A 13,508-nucleotide genomic window follows, 5' to 3' on the forward strand; every position below is an offset into this window, starting at 1 on the left:
AGTACACAAGCAAGAGGGAACAAGCCGGTCAGCTTGCCCAGCAGCCTCTTTTCTCTCTCTCTCTCTCTCTCTCTCTCTCTCTCTCTCTCTCTCTCTCTCTCTCTCTCTCTCTCTCTCTCTCTCTCTCTCTCTCTCTCTCTCTCTCTCTCTCTCTCTCTCTCTCTCTCTCTCTCTCCCTCTCTCCTTCTCTCGCTCTCTCTCTTTCCTCCCTCCTCTTTCTAACCCTCACTTGCCAAGCTAGGGTCCTGCTTAATGATTTTGAGAGAAACACACAGCCCCTGATTCAGGCTAGCTGAGGGAAAGCAAGCAGGCTTTTTTTGTGTGTGTTTGTGGTCGCTGCACTGGGAAAGGGGAGGAAAAGCGAGAGGCAGCCGGCGGGCGGACGTCCTTGTCCTTGAAAAACTGCACCAGAGAACTCTTTGAGGGAAGCCAGGATCCAGCGTAAGTAAGGCACACCTCTGACGGGGAGGGACAGAGGGGTGCATGGGAGACCTGCTGGTCTGTGTTGACCCGCCAGGCTTGACTGAACCACGGTGGTTCTGGATATGTGGCGCTTGGTTCTTTAAATGCTTAATGGTTTTGACAGGGGATTAGGTGAAACATAAAATGCCTTATGTCTCCGAAAAAGCCTGCCAAACTTTGTTCTGTGAAGCTTACGCTCGGTTCTAGTACAAAGCCGGGTAATCTCTGTTTCTCTGCGAACTGAAGCATACTGTCACAACATTGTAGTCAGTAATGATTTAGTTGTTTTATTTTTGTTATAATAGGACAAAAGACAGTGGGTTACATTCTCGTGTAAGGACTACCTGCTTGTAGGCCATGATTTCATTTGTACACGATGGAAGTATCTCTTAAGATTATGCATCTTTCACATCATGGCAGTGATTTTGCAGACACAATACAAAACATGCAAATGTGCGCTTGTTTCAATCCCACTGTATTTATGTAGAGCATGAGGGATTTCGTCGTAGCTCTGTGACTGCTCTGCTAGCCAATCCAGGTCAGCCAGTCAATAATTCCCACATACTTGCAATACTGAAAATTTGACACCAGCTAAAGAGGCTTTTCTGATCATGTTAGTACTTACGTTGTACAACCAGACAGGCTTGGATGAATTTTTTTTTTTTTTGAGGGATATACTCGCACCCTGTTTGCTGTGTATGCATCACTCCCTAATTGATACCCGAAGCTTTCTGAATGTGGATCGTCTATTAATACACACATCAGTGATGCCTGCCACAGCTCTGCCGCATGTTTGCAATAAAAACTACTGATCCGCTGTCTTGTCATTTCTCTATATTGTCTAGTGGTTCTACTTGTGAACATCAAAAATAGACGGCAGTGAATAAAAAAGTGTTGTTGTGCAGATGTACAGGTATTTGCTTGTGATCTACAATATATCGGTACCATATCGGTTATGCGTCAATATTGGAGTGTTTTTTTTTCTGCACATTTCTCCTATTTTTACATTTATTTAACATTGTCCATCATCTAATGCTCACTCAAAATAATCTTTATTAATCAAATTATTTAACAACACAGTTAAATGTATTCTTTAACAAATGTCAAAATAAACATTTTGGACTGATAGCAATCACTAAGTTACATGGTCTAAATGTATTTATATGTATAAATCTCATCTCTGGAAGGCGTAGGACCATAAAATGTTTGTCCAATCATTGCATGGTATGATTTCCTACCTGCCTGTCAACGTATGTATTTTCATACCTCTGTATCGCACCTCTGTATCGCACCCTGCTCCCACAGGCATCACACGTCATCAGCACGTTTCATGCTATGCAGAGTTAGACTGACGTCAGTCACCAAGTACTGCAACCGAAACAGCAGCCACCTTTTACAGTTTCTCCTGAACCAAAACAATGAGCTTATTCTGCATTCATGCCATAACTGCTGTAATTTGGAATAGATGGAAACCCGTGACGTTATACTCTGAGTGGTCCGAGACTTGAATTTATGCGTTTCAATGGCAACTCTATCAACGCCGAAATTAATCTGAAGCAGTCAGGTGGTACAGGTCTGTGTTCTTTAATTAGTTTGTTCATTAGGGGCCAAGCACCGAAGGTGCGGAGGCACCTATTGTATCTGTTCCGGTTCTTATTATTCTTCCGTTTCCGTTTCTTCTTCTTCTTCCGACTGGGCGTCTATGGCAGCCCATAGAACCGTTTGCGGGAAAGTTGTTTTGGTTTGACATTCTGATAGAGGACCTTCCCAACATTAAATACACCAATTTTGGTGTCTCTAACTCATTGCCTCTAGCGCCACCACCTGTCCAAAGTTTCACTCAAATTATGCTAATAACTTTTGAACCGTAAGGCCTATCAACAAAATTCTTGTTTCCTCTGATTCCTGAGCTCATGACGATTCGATTCGCACCCTATGACGTAATTTTCCGTCATAAAAATATGGCCGCCATTTTGAATTGTCCAAAAAACCTACTTTTGCGAACTCGTCCTAGACGGTTTGTCCGATTTTCACCAAAATTGCACCAGATCATCTCCAGGCAGTGCTGACAAAAAGTTATGGAATTCAAGTCGATTCGTCAAACCGTTTTCGATAAACGCACAAACTAATTTTACGTAGCGCTTGGGAAAACAGACGTAAGGCTGTATCTCCGCAACGCTTAATCGTATTCAGACCAAACTTGGTACATGTCATTACAAGCATGACCTGAGGCTACATGCTGCGTTTCGGCGCTATTTTTGCTCATAACTTCTCAACAGTTTTTCCAAAAATCATAAAAGTGGTCTTGTTAGATTCAGGGCGTCATGCCGAGTCGACTGATATCCAATTTTCCCAGATCGGCCATTTTGGCTGTCGCCCATTTTGTATTATGTGCTAATAGGGGTGGTGATGGCGCAGTAGATAAGACACATGCCTTTGGTGTGAGAGACCCGGGTTCGATTCCACTTTGAGACACCAATGTGTCCCTGAGCAAGACACTTAACCCCTAGTTGCTCCAGAGGCGTGCGACCTCTGACATATATAGCAATTGTAAGTCGCTTTGGATAAAAGCGTCAGCTAAATGAATAAATGTAAAATGCTGTATTTTTTTTAACGCATTAATGAATTGTTACGAAACTCGGTATGGGTTATCAGTACGATGCCCTGAAGGAGCCTGAGAAGTTTCGAAACAGCGCCACCTAGTAATAAAATTTAATTTTCAAATGCTTATAACTTTGGGTGTGGTTGACTTATTTTCACGGGAGTCATCTCGTTGGGTTCCTGAATCCTTGCTGAGTCCACAGATACTAAACATGCTAAGTTTCGTCTTACGGTTTGTGTAGCGTTGAGATTTAGCGCTTAAAAAAACATTTGCCGATATCTTCGAAACCGTTAGTCCGATCGAGACGAAACCACCGTCAGAAGTTTGGAAACATAGGTCGCTGGCTATACGCCAATGCCAAAATATTAATAGTAAGGGGTAGTAAAATTCAATCAAAGTCACGTGTCAGTCATTTTTAACGTGTTTTTTCATATAAATGTCTATAACGAAGCAAATTGATATATTTTCACCAAATTTGGCACACAGATGTATGATTCCACATTATTCATTCTGAGGACACATGAAAAAAATTGTGGGATTTTGCCTCTTGGTGGCGCTATAATAGAACAAAACATGAAATTCCCATTGACTTCAATACAGTTTTGTGATGTATAATGCTATACTTAACAAATGCATTGCTGTGACATTATGAAACTCAGAATTTGCCACCAATACCATCCCCTGAAGGTACGAGTTTCAAGCCACCTGTTGGTCAAAAGTTAAATTAAATTTCAAAAAATGCTAATAACTTTTGAATAAATATGCTTATTGTAATGACACTGGTCTTAATAGATTCCTTGGGTCATGCCGAGAACATAGATACCAAGTTTGACGTATTTGGACGATTTTCCTGTCCGCCATCTTTATTTACTTTTAAAACCTTCTTTTTCGAACTTCTTCTAGACCAATCGTCCGATTTTCACCAAAATCGAATCATATCATCTCCAGACCGTGCCGACTAAAATTATGGATTTCGTGACGATAGACGAAACCGTTTTCGTATACCACAGCAGCAAAGTTGAGGCATGCTGCCAAAATGACTATTAAGTCTTTATCTCTGCAATGCCTTGACATTTTGACACCAAACTTTGTATGTGTCATTGTCACCTAACTCTGACCACATTATATCGATTTCATAACTGCGCCACCTATTGGTCGAAAGTGATAATCCATTAAATCATCTTAAAAGTTACTGTATATATGATTTTTTAGCCATTTGCCCAAAATTCTCTTAAAATGTCTTTAATTGCTCCTTGCTGCAGTTGGTCTGCCACTCCTACCCATGATGGCATCTGTTGCCGCTTCTTGCGCTTGGCCCCGGTAATAGCTGCTTGCAGCTATATTTTTTATTGTAATTGCAGACTCTGCTGTGTGCATTAAAGTTTGGAGACGCTCTGAAGTAGGGCTTGGCGATATGGCAAAATATATTATCACAATATTTTTTTTCCATATTGATCGATATCGATATTTGTTACGATATATAATTTAATAATGCTACCCGTTTGAAGAGTAGCCTATACTGATAATGATGCCTGAAGAAACCAGAAGGTTCAATAGTTGAACATAAGTATATAGTTTATTAACATAAAAAAATGTAATAACATAATGCAAACATTTAAAGGAGAACTCCGAAGCATTGAGAACTTTGTAAGTGTATAGACAGTTTAATAAGAAGATACTTTACACAGACAGTACAGTTAGCGCATACAGACAGGAGCCATCTTGGAAAACAGTCTCGACCAATCGAACCACGAGGGTGAGCGTGTAGATATTGAAGATAAGATAAATTATATTTATTTTTTTATTTTCTCTGTTGCGTTAAGTGCTTCTCTTATGCGCTCAGTGCTTTCTTCCGGAAACAACGGACCATATGAGATTCCAAGTCACAGTTCAGCTCACGTATCACCGTGTTCGTGGTTTGACTGATCGAGACTGTTTTCCAAGATGGCTCCTGTCTGTATGCGCTAACTGTACTGTCTGTGTAAAGTATCTTCTTATTAAACTGTCTATACACGTACAAAGTTCTCAATGCTTCGGTTTGCATGTAAGGACCCTCATTATGCTGCCGTGTTAGTGTGGGGCTAATTTGAGCCTTGTTGGTGGTAATAACTAGCGATCTCTTTTTGCTTACTCTATGCCAATATACTAGCGTTATAAGCTAAACTGTTTTTAGAGATAAAACTCTTTACATTCGATTATCATGAAAACAAATCTCAGGGAACGATTTAGTCTGTACCAATGTGTTATTACACCCGAGGTTCATTTTGCGCCGGAGTTCTCCTTTAACTGTGCAAACATGGCTTGGTTGAGAATATATTTTGTTCTCAAATAATATTGCTCCTTTTTGATCGCTTTTCATATGGGGCAATGGTCGCAAAAGACGACACGATGGATTGTTGTTTAGGTACAGCCCCGCTTGCGCTGCTAACAGCAGAAGAACCACTAGCATGTTGGGCAAAACTTGTGGACAAACTAACGTTAACATGAGCCCGCATTTTCATACTCTAGGTGTGGTCGCTGGGATGCAGGGCTCCAGACTAACTTTTTTCACCTCCGTCCCTAAACCGTCCTGAAAAACTATTTGAACCGTCCTAAAGTGAATGTCAACCGTCCCAAAATAAAAAGGTTGTTTCTGTACTTTGCTATTATCATCTATAGTTGGTAGTCACATAATAAAAACACCATTAAAGTGTTTATGATATATATTATTATATTTATTTAGCTCCATTCAAAGTAGTTATCTGTAAATGGGTAAAAAAAAAAACAGATTTAATGAAAAATAAAAGGAGTTAAATGCTTTTTTTGTATTCATGCAAAATCTTTTTTTCCCTTTTTTTACATGGTTGGATTAAACAATAACAAATAAATACTGGTGACTACATCTCAAAGTGGTAATGTGTCATAGCTGATCATCTGGAAATGTGTAATTAAGAGAAAGGGCTTTAAAAAGTGTAATATGACTTCTCTAGAACACAGAATTTGGGGAAAATTCTGTCTCCGTCTCAGTCTTTGTACTGACTGAGGTCTTTGTGCCGAAGAAAACATCAATTAACCTGTTAATATGAATGATTTTAAAGTTTGAACATGCAATACAGATACAGATTTAACTACTGTGAATTAAAAATTAAAACCACTTTTCCTAGAGTAGAACAGTCTTCTTTTCAATTAATGATATATGCATTCTTTTTAACTACTTGCATACATCATTCTTTATTTTTTCAAGCAGCAGATATTTATTTGTATTAATTAAATATAATGAATCCTTATAAAAGCTATTAACGAGCAGTGAATGCTTTTCTCTTTTTCTTTTGTTGCTTGAATATTAAGGAGGATACAGACCGCATTAGATTTATTATATATACATTAAATTATATATACATTATATATATTAAATATACGAATATTTTATTCGTTGAATATCCGTTGTTTAACCAGCGCAACATTTGCGATGTCATTAAGCCATTTGATACTGCGGAACAAGTCTCCGGTCAGTGATAGTAACTATAGTAACAGCATGTGAAGACGCGCTCCGTTGTAGTCAGCGCTTGGTCGGTTAATTTTGGCATTTTCTAAGTAAGTTAGCCTAATAGGCTAGTAATAAATGAACACACATACAAAAATGTCTTTCGTCCTGTAGGCGTCCTGTAGAATATTTCTGTTCGTCCTAAACACATTTTTTATCGTCCCCAGGACGATAGGACGCCGTTAGTCTCGAGCCCTGCTGGGATGGTACCTATTCAGGTGACTGAAAAGATTTGTTGTGTGTCCCGTCTTGGTTATCACCGACCGACGGCATATTTTGCAGACCGTCTTTATTTGCGCTTCATCGCTTTTCACATATCCAAACCACTTCCATATAATTGACATCTTGTTACCTTTTTGTCAACAATTTCCTCAGCTTTGGAAGATAGTGCGAGAGCGAGTTCACTTTCACCGTCGCTTTCGTGTCCATCGGTTCCACTCATTTTTTCTTTACATTCAATTTCTTCACTGCCGGAAACTCAAACAGTGCTCTGCTAGCAAATGGGCGTGTACTTGGCACAAGCCAAAATCTGCGGTCGTACTGGCTGTTGTCCGTCTATTTCTGCTTTGTAATAGGTTAGATGACGGTCTATCCATATCAAGTAAAATATTTCAAAAGTTTATCATCGTAGTCTACATAAATCTTATCTCGATGCCATATCGAGATCGTTTTATCACCCAGCCCTACTCTGATGGGAGGGTGGGATCTCATGCTTTTAAAGCTAACTTGCTACCCCCTCCGAAACTTTAAGACTATGTTTACTAGGATACACGCCAAGAAAGGCATTTTGACGTAATTTTGTGTGAAATTGTCCGTTCAAGTGCAAGAAGACGTGTAAGAGTGCTCAATTCAGTATTCACGGCTTTCTGGGTTATTGCTTCAGATGTGCAGTTTGCACACACACAAAGATATGCACACACTTTCGAAACTTCTTGCGCTTAAATGTTTAAATTGGCATGGCTTAAAAATGCATGCAAATGATAAACTTTCATGAAGGCGCAGTACTGTCAATGAGCCCTGCATGTGCTCTCTCTTGCTCTCACGTTGAGTGTGCATGTGTGAGAGAATGCAACAGAGGGTGCTCTCAGCCAAGCCACGGTGCGTAAAGCTCAGCAGGCAATATATGGGTGTAGCCCTTCAAATTACGCACGGTTCAGTTTTTATCACGGTTTTAGGGTCACGGTTTTGGTACCTTTCGGTATGTGCTATGTTCAGGGAAACAGCACAGATAAATACAAGAGAGCAAATAAACAAATAAAAGAAACGGTGCTTTTCAGGTTCCCTTTCGAAAGGGAACTCGCACTGCGTCAGAACGCTATGGGGAACACCTCCGTGTGAACCGGTGTCTGAAACGCTTATCTAATCACGGCAATCCTATTGGCCTGCGACAGCCTATGACATCATCACTAGTGCGACCCCGAAGTATATAAGGGGAGCCTGGAGAACATGTCAACTGCTTTTTCGTCTTCAGGGACTGTTTTGTTTGTACGCTTCAACCTGAAAACTTCAAAAAGGTAATCATGGCTTGTGAAAAACGCTTCTCAGAGCATGCACAATCAGTTTCTGAGGGATCTGCTTGTGCCACTGTGAGTTTTTTCCCTTGAGAAAACTCCACTCTCGTCTGCTCTCTTCTCGAGGGAAGAGGGACAGACATCTGTACCAGGTGATTCAGGTCCCGCTCGCGCTGAGGCAGAGCAGAGACTGGAATCGTGGGGTTTTTCAGAGGGAGCTCGCTGAGGAGGTTGAGAGAGTTGTTAATCTCTCACGTCCTTCAGAGACTCGCGAGAGTGAGCTGCAGGATGAGGATGTGTTGTCACTAACATCCTCTGATCCAGCAGCGAGTGCTCTGCTGCGTATAAAAAAAACCAGCCCAAGAGTGCAGGAGATGGCTGATGAGGGTGTAGAGGATATACAACTGAAACCCTCACAGCCACCCTGCACCGCGTATGTTAAGCTGTTGAGTGTTATGGAACGTGCTTCTGCTGTCGTTGGAGTGCGTGAGGGAAGAGACCGCTCGTGACAGACTTGACGAATGGTTTCTTTCCAGCCATAAAGCTCCAGCTCTCGTGAGCCTTCCATTCCTGCCGGATCTACACAATGAGATCGGAAAGGCATGGAAGAAGCCGTATTCAGCGCGCATTCGTCGCCATCAGCGAACTACGCTGATGTTGAGAGGATGCGTGAACACGGGTATGTGTCGATGCCCCAATTGACAAGATGTTCCCAAACTATCTCACGGCTGGAGAGGCATCGACACTAAGTGCTCTGGCCCTGCCTCTTAAGCCACTAAAATATGACAGGACGCTTAAATGGCAGGGCATACGCGGTGGCGGGTCTGGCTGGTGATGCCTTGCACACAATGAGGGTGTTGTAAGCATACCAGGCTGATCTGCTGACAGATTTGAAGCATTTAAATCTCTCACCCCAAGTGATTCTTGCATCAGCCTGAGGCTGGACCTATTGTGATTTATTCTTTCAATTTGGAACCCTTATGTAGGTCTGGCGTCGGGTTTGGTAGTAAGTGCGCTCTTTCGTGCTCTTTTGGTGATAGGCCTCCATTTTGTGAATGTCGTTTAGGCCATCGCTCTATGGGCAGCAGGTTGAGCTCTGTAGGTCTTTTCCCTTTACGTGAGTTTTTAGTAAGGTTGAATAATAGGCCACGGTTCCCTGTTAGGAAGTATTCAGGGGGTGTTAAATATGGTTTTCATAGGATGGTGAAATTAGGGCCCTGAAGTTTCCATATATAGGTAGGCTATGCATACCCTTCCCATAGGCCTCCTCTTATGTTAGAGTCGTCAGGCTTATATAACGGGTAGTGCCAATCTGTAGTAGTGAACAGGTTGGCTGTATGGAAAATTCTCTAGTGAGGCCACCGTTCATCCGAGCACCTTATATACATTTTTTGTGTGAGATAGCTTCCTCCCTATCGGGAGTTATTCTACTGAGGCCACCGCTCTGTCAAGCTCCAGATAGAACTACAAAGTCAAGCATTGATAGCCACCTTATACTAGAGCAGCAGTTCTCCTCTCACTTTAGAGAGTCGTTGAGATTATAGCTCTGAACTTCAGTCACATTGTATTTGTGTGTCGGCCCTCACGGGGCTGCCTCGATTTCTGGCTTAGGCTTAGTAACTAGGAAATTGGTGGTGGTTTGCTAAGCATTCTCGCCTCGAGCCTCTCAGTATCTGAGTGTAGGTTCCTTAGAGCTAGAGCCCATCAGGGTAAATTATTCCTGTAAATCTAGTTGTTCCTAGTACTGGCCTCCTCTTACTACAAGAGTCGTCTAGCCAAGGCCTGCCTTTTGCACTAGGCGTAAAAATGCTAGTGGTGTTACAGGAAAGATAGCAGCATAGGTAGCAGGCTATCTTCAAAAAGCCTCCCATGCAGATATCTCATGGACGTTGTCAGGCCTTTTCTCTCTAGAAAGTAAGAAGCAGTATGCTCAGGCCTCCGCCCTTTAGAGCTGATCATTGTAGCTAGTTTATCCAGCTAGGCCTTAAAATTGAAAAATGATTTTTTTTCCGCTGAGCCCCTTGAATAAAATAATTCAAGTCATAAGGTTGAATGTCGTTGGCCACTTATTGTGGCCTCCATTTCCTTGGGTGTAGTAGAGAATGTAAAATCTGTCTTGTAAAAAATACAAGATAATAGGCCTCGACCCTGATACATTCCTCAGGGTCATGCTGATAGTACTCCCCTTGTTAGGGTCTTTATTCAGAGTACTTTGCTAGTATGCTCGTATGCTTTGCTCATAGCTCGAATTATATCACCCTTCACCACCCAGGCTCAGGTAGAGACAGATTAGTTACTCCCTCCCACTTGGGATGGTTAAGTATGCTCCCTTAGAGCCGAAACACTGTCTGGGCTGCCTCCTCGATAGTCCGGTAGCGTAAGATTGTACTTCCCTTGCTTTAAAGGGTCGATAGCACTTTTGCTGAGTACACTACCTGTTGGCAATGTAAACCTTAGAGCTGGAGGCACTCCCCTATTAGGGTCCCTTTCAGAGTTCCCAGCCTCCACATGGCTTTGAAGCACTGTGTAGATCCAGGATTGGGTAGAGTTACTCCCCTCGTTTGCAAGGGTTAGAAAGTGCTATGCTGAGTTCTACTCTCCAGGATGCTCGTCTCTATGATCAGGTCTGTGAGCGATCACTGCCACTATCTGCCTCACTACTCCACAGGTGAGGCAAAATATGTTAGAGACTCTGTTTAGGATACAGACAGGTTGTTGGCAAGACTAGGTCATTAAATTAGACCAGGTCAGCCTCCCTGGTGGCATATGGGGTTGACTTCATGTCCCCCTCAGAAAATTACTGGACGGGACTCCTTTGGACCCCCTGGCCATATTCCCTTAAAGAAACCCCTTCCATGGAAGTTGTTGGTTCCAAAGCCTTTGAGCAGCCTTGGTAGGCCTTCATTGTATCGGAGGCCTCTTTGAGGCTTATAGCTTGGGCAGTGGCCGTAGGGAATACTGTCACTGACAGCCTGTATGTGACCCAAAGGGAGAGTGTTTTTGGCATTTCAGTGAAACTGCCGTTTTTTGTCACAGTCATAATTTGGCATGCACTCCCCTCAGCATGGCAGCGTGGGTAGATCGTTCCCCATAGCGTTCTGACGCAGTGCGAGTTAGGGATGGGCGACATATTTACGTTTGCGATATACCGGTAAAATTTTTCCTCACGATAAGAATTAGTCTTCCCACGATAATAACGATAAAGCCTATGACGGGACCCATTCGCAGCTCACGCACATGGCGGAAGGCAGACGTTTATCGCTAAACGAGTAACTAAACGAGTAACTACTTTGACGCGCAGTAAACACTAGTGTGAAGGCGCACGACTTGCTGTCACTTTGCTGAGAGCGCTCAGTGTTTCTCACACACTCGATGAGAGAGAGAGTCTTACATACCACGCAGAATTGAAGTGTACATGATTTGATTTGAAGTGTACATGTAAATTATATTATTTGTTGTATTTTCCTGTAAAAATAATGGAGTTCATTTGGAATTATTCAGCTTTTATGAGCAAGCAGAAACTAATGCGCAAACGCTGACGTGATTAATATTCATGAACCCAGCAGCTCGTTTATAGTGCGGTTTATATTGTTATTAGTATCAGAATTCGTAGTAGTATTAGTAGAACTATTCGTTGTTAGTTTTTTTACATTTCAAACTTGTAATTGTTTTGAATTTATTATTGTGTGATGTTTTTCAGTATAGTTGCACTATTTAAACATTATCTGCACTTTTACAGAAGAAACGTATATGCAACTTTTCCATTTCTGCAAGGGATGGTGTTTACTGTTTTTTTAATTATTTTATGGACGGTAATTGGTATTTTATAGGAGCCTATTTGATGAAGGGTACATTTTACTTTGCGTGCAGCTATCACTTGTAGCCAAAAACAGTCGTGAATATGGTATTATATTTATATCGTCATTGATATCGTAATAAATGCCAGAAAATATCGTGATATATTTTTAAGTCCATATCGCCCATCCCTAGTGCGAGTTCCCTTTCGAAAGGGAACATCTCAGGTTGCGACTGTAACCTATGTTCCTTGAGAACAGGAAACGAGACACTGCGTCTTTTTGCCATGCCTCGGGGATGCCTGTAGTCTGGGAAAACCCAGACAACTTCCGGCAAATTTAGATTTGCTCAAAAGTTAGTCTGGCAAAGAGCTAATTCAAACTCATTTCCAATCCACCGAAATCGAGGCACCAATCAGAAACGTTGGGGCGGGCTTTACACGATGACGACAGCGCTGGGATTTTGAAGCAGATTTTGTAGCCTACATTACAAAGATGGATGCCGCCGTCGAACATCACTCGTTCGAATCAGCTATCGCGTCTGTTTTAAGCGATTTGAACGTTTCCCTTTTGTTAAAAACCGAGCAAAGAACAACACTCGGAGATGTTTCTGCCGCTCTGCATACGTCATCTCCTTCATCGCTCTGATTGGTTTTAGGTCTATCCGCGACGTCCGTTGGTGACGCCCCTCTGGAAATGATTTGTCTATGATGCTTTGCCAGACCATAACTCAGTTACAACTGAGAATGGTCTGGTTTTAACCAGGCTAGGATGCCTGCTGAACAATTTGTCCATTCAAGCGCAAGACTTTCCGTTGGGCGGTTCAGTGCAAAAAAGGAGGCGTGTTCCAGCGCAAACAATCCCTGGTGCTATTTTGCAGTTCCAGAAAACAATTGCGCCACTGACCAGAAAAACCTAGTCTAAAGTCAGTGGCGCGTTGCGCGTACATTCAGATGCTATTTTAAGCGCGCATGCTTGGCCATAATACAGAGTGTGAACAACGCGCATACACTGTAGATGATTCTCTCATCTGCACAGATGCATTTTACTTTTTGCAAATGATACATTATTATAAGGAAAAATATTAAAACACGAGGGAAATCATTGTTGTGTCCATGACGATGAGAAAAATAGACATAAAGCTTAAACATTTACCCACATTATTATATGCACTTTTAACCGAAGCTAATTTGGGTGGGTTTGTCCCATCCCCAATGTCACTTCTCTTTCTTTTACGGCCCTGACGAGAACATCGATCTCCTCGGCTGTGAACCGATTCTGAAGCGCGCTGGTAAATGCGTCGTTATAATAGTATTGCGCCATGGAACAAGCGCACCTCGTTCATCATGCTCTTAAAGGGAATGTGATATGACGCTCTTATTGGTTTGTTTCCCGTTACGCCCAAACCACACCTATGAATAATGACGCTACTTCAGACCAACCCCTTTTAGATTTGCGTCGAGCGCAAGAGTCATTTATCCCGCCGGTTAAATAGCAACAGCACCGAGATCCGCCCACAAAGTTACTTGCGCTTTGCGCTTGACACTTGCGTTTTTGATCGTTAAAATAGGGCCCATTAGCTTAACTCTTGTCTTTTTTACACGTTGTTATTTTCA

At 42.0% G+C, this 13,508-nt stretch overlaps 1 protein-coding gene and 1 long non-coding RNA gene across 3 annotated transcripts in view; one reads left to right on the forward strand and one right to left on the reverse strand.

Annotated features, from left to right (window-relative positions):
- The first annotated feature begins 267 nt into the window (after window positions 1-267).
- The window catches only part of esrrga (estrogen-related receptor gamma a), a 186,406-nt gene continuing 173,165 nt past the window's right edge, over window positions 268-13,508 (forward strand). The window contains exon 1 of one of the 2 annotated variants that reach the window (XM_056234085.1): window positions 268-441. The gene's annotated coding sequence lies outside the window, so the exon portion shown is untranslated. The remainder of the gene's footprint in view (window positions 442-13,508) is intronic. The other variant, XM_056234082.1, reaches the window with a different exon arrangement.
- Window positions 12,760-13,408, reverse strand: LOC130069906 (uncharacterized). Its single transcript, XR_008803813.1, has 2 exons — window positions 13,066-13,408; window positions 12,760-12,903 (listed from the first exon to the last, which is right to left on the reverse strand). It is a non-coding gene; the product is annotated as an uncharacterized LOC130069906 (long non-coding RNA).

This window comes from Rhinichthys klamathensis, unplaced genomic scaffold (genome assembly GCF_029890125.1).
Source record: "Rhinichthys klamathensis goyatoka isolate OS25496 unplaced genomic scaffold, OSU_Roscu_1.1 h1tg000387l_1, whole genome shotgun sequence".
Taxonomy (NCBI): domain Eukaryota; kingdom Metazoa; phylum Chordata; class Actinopteri; order Cypriniformes; family Leuciscidae; genus Rhinichthys; species Rhinichthys klamathensis.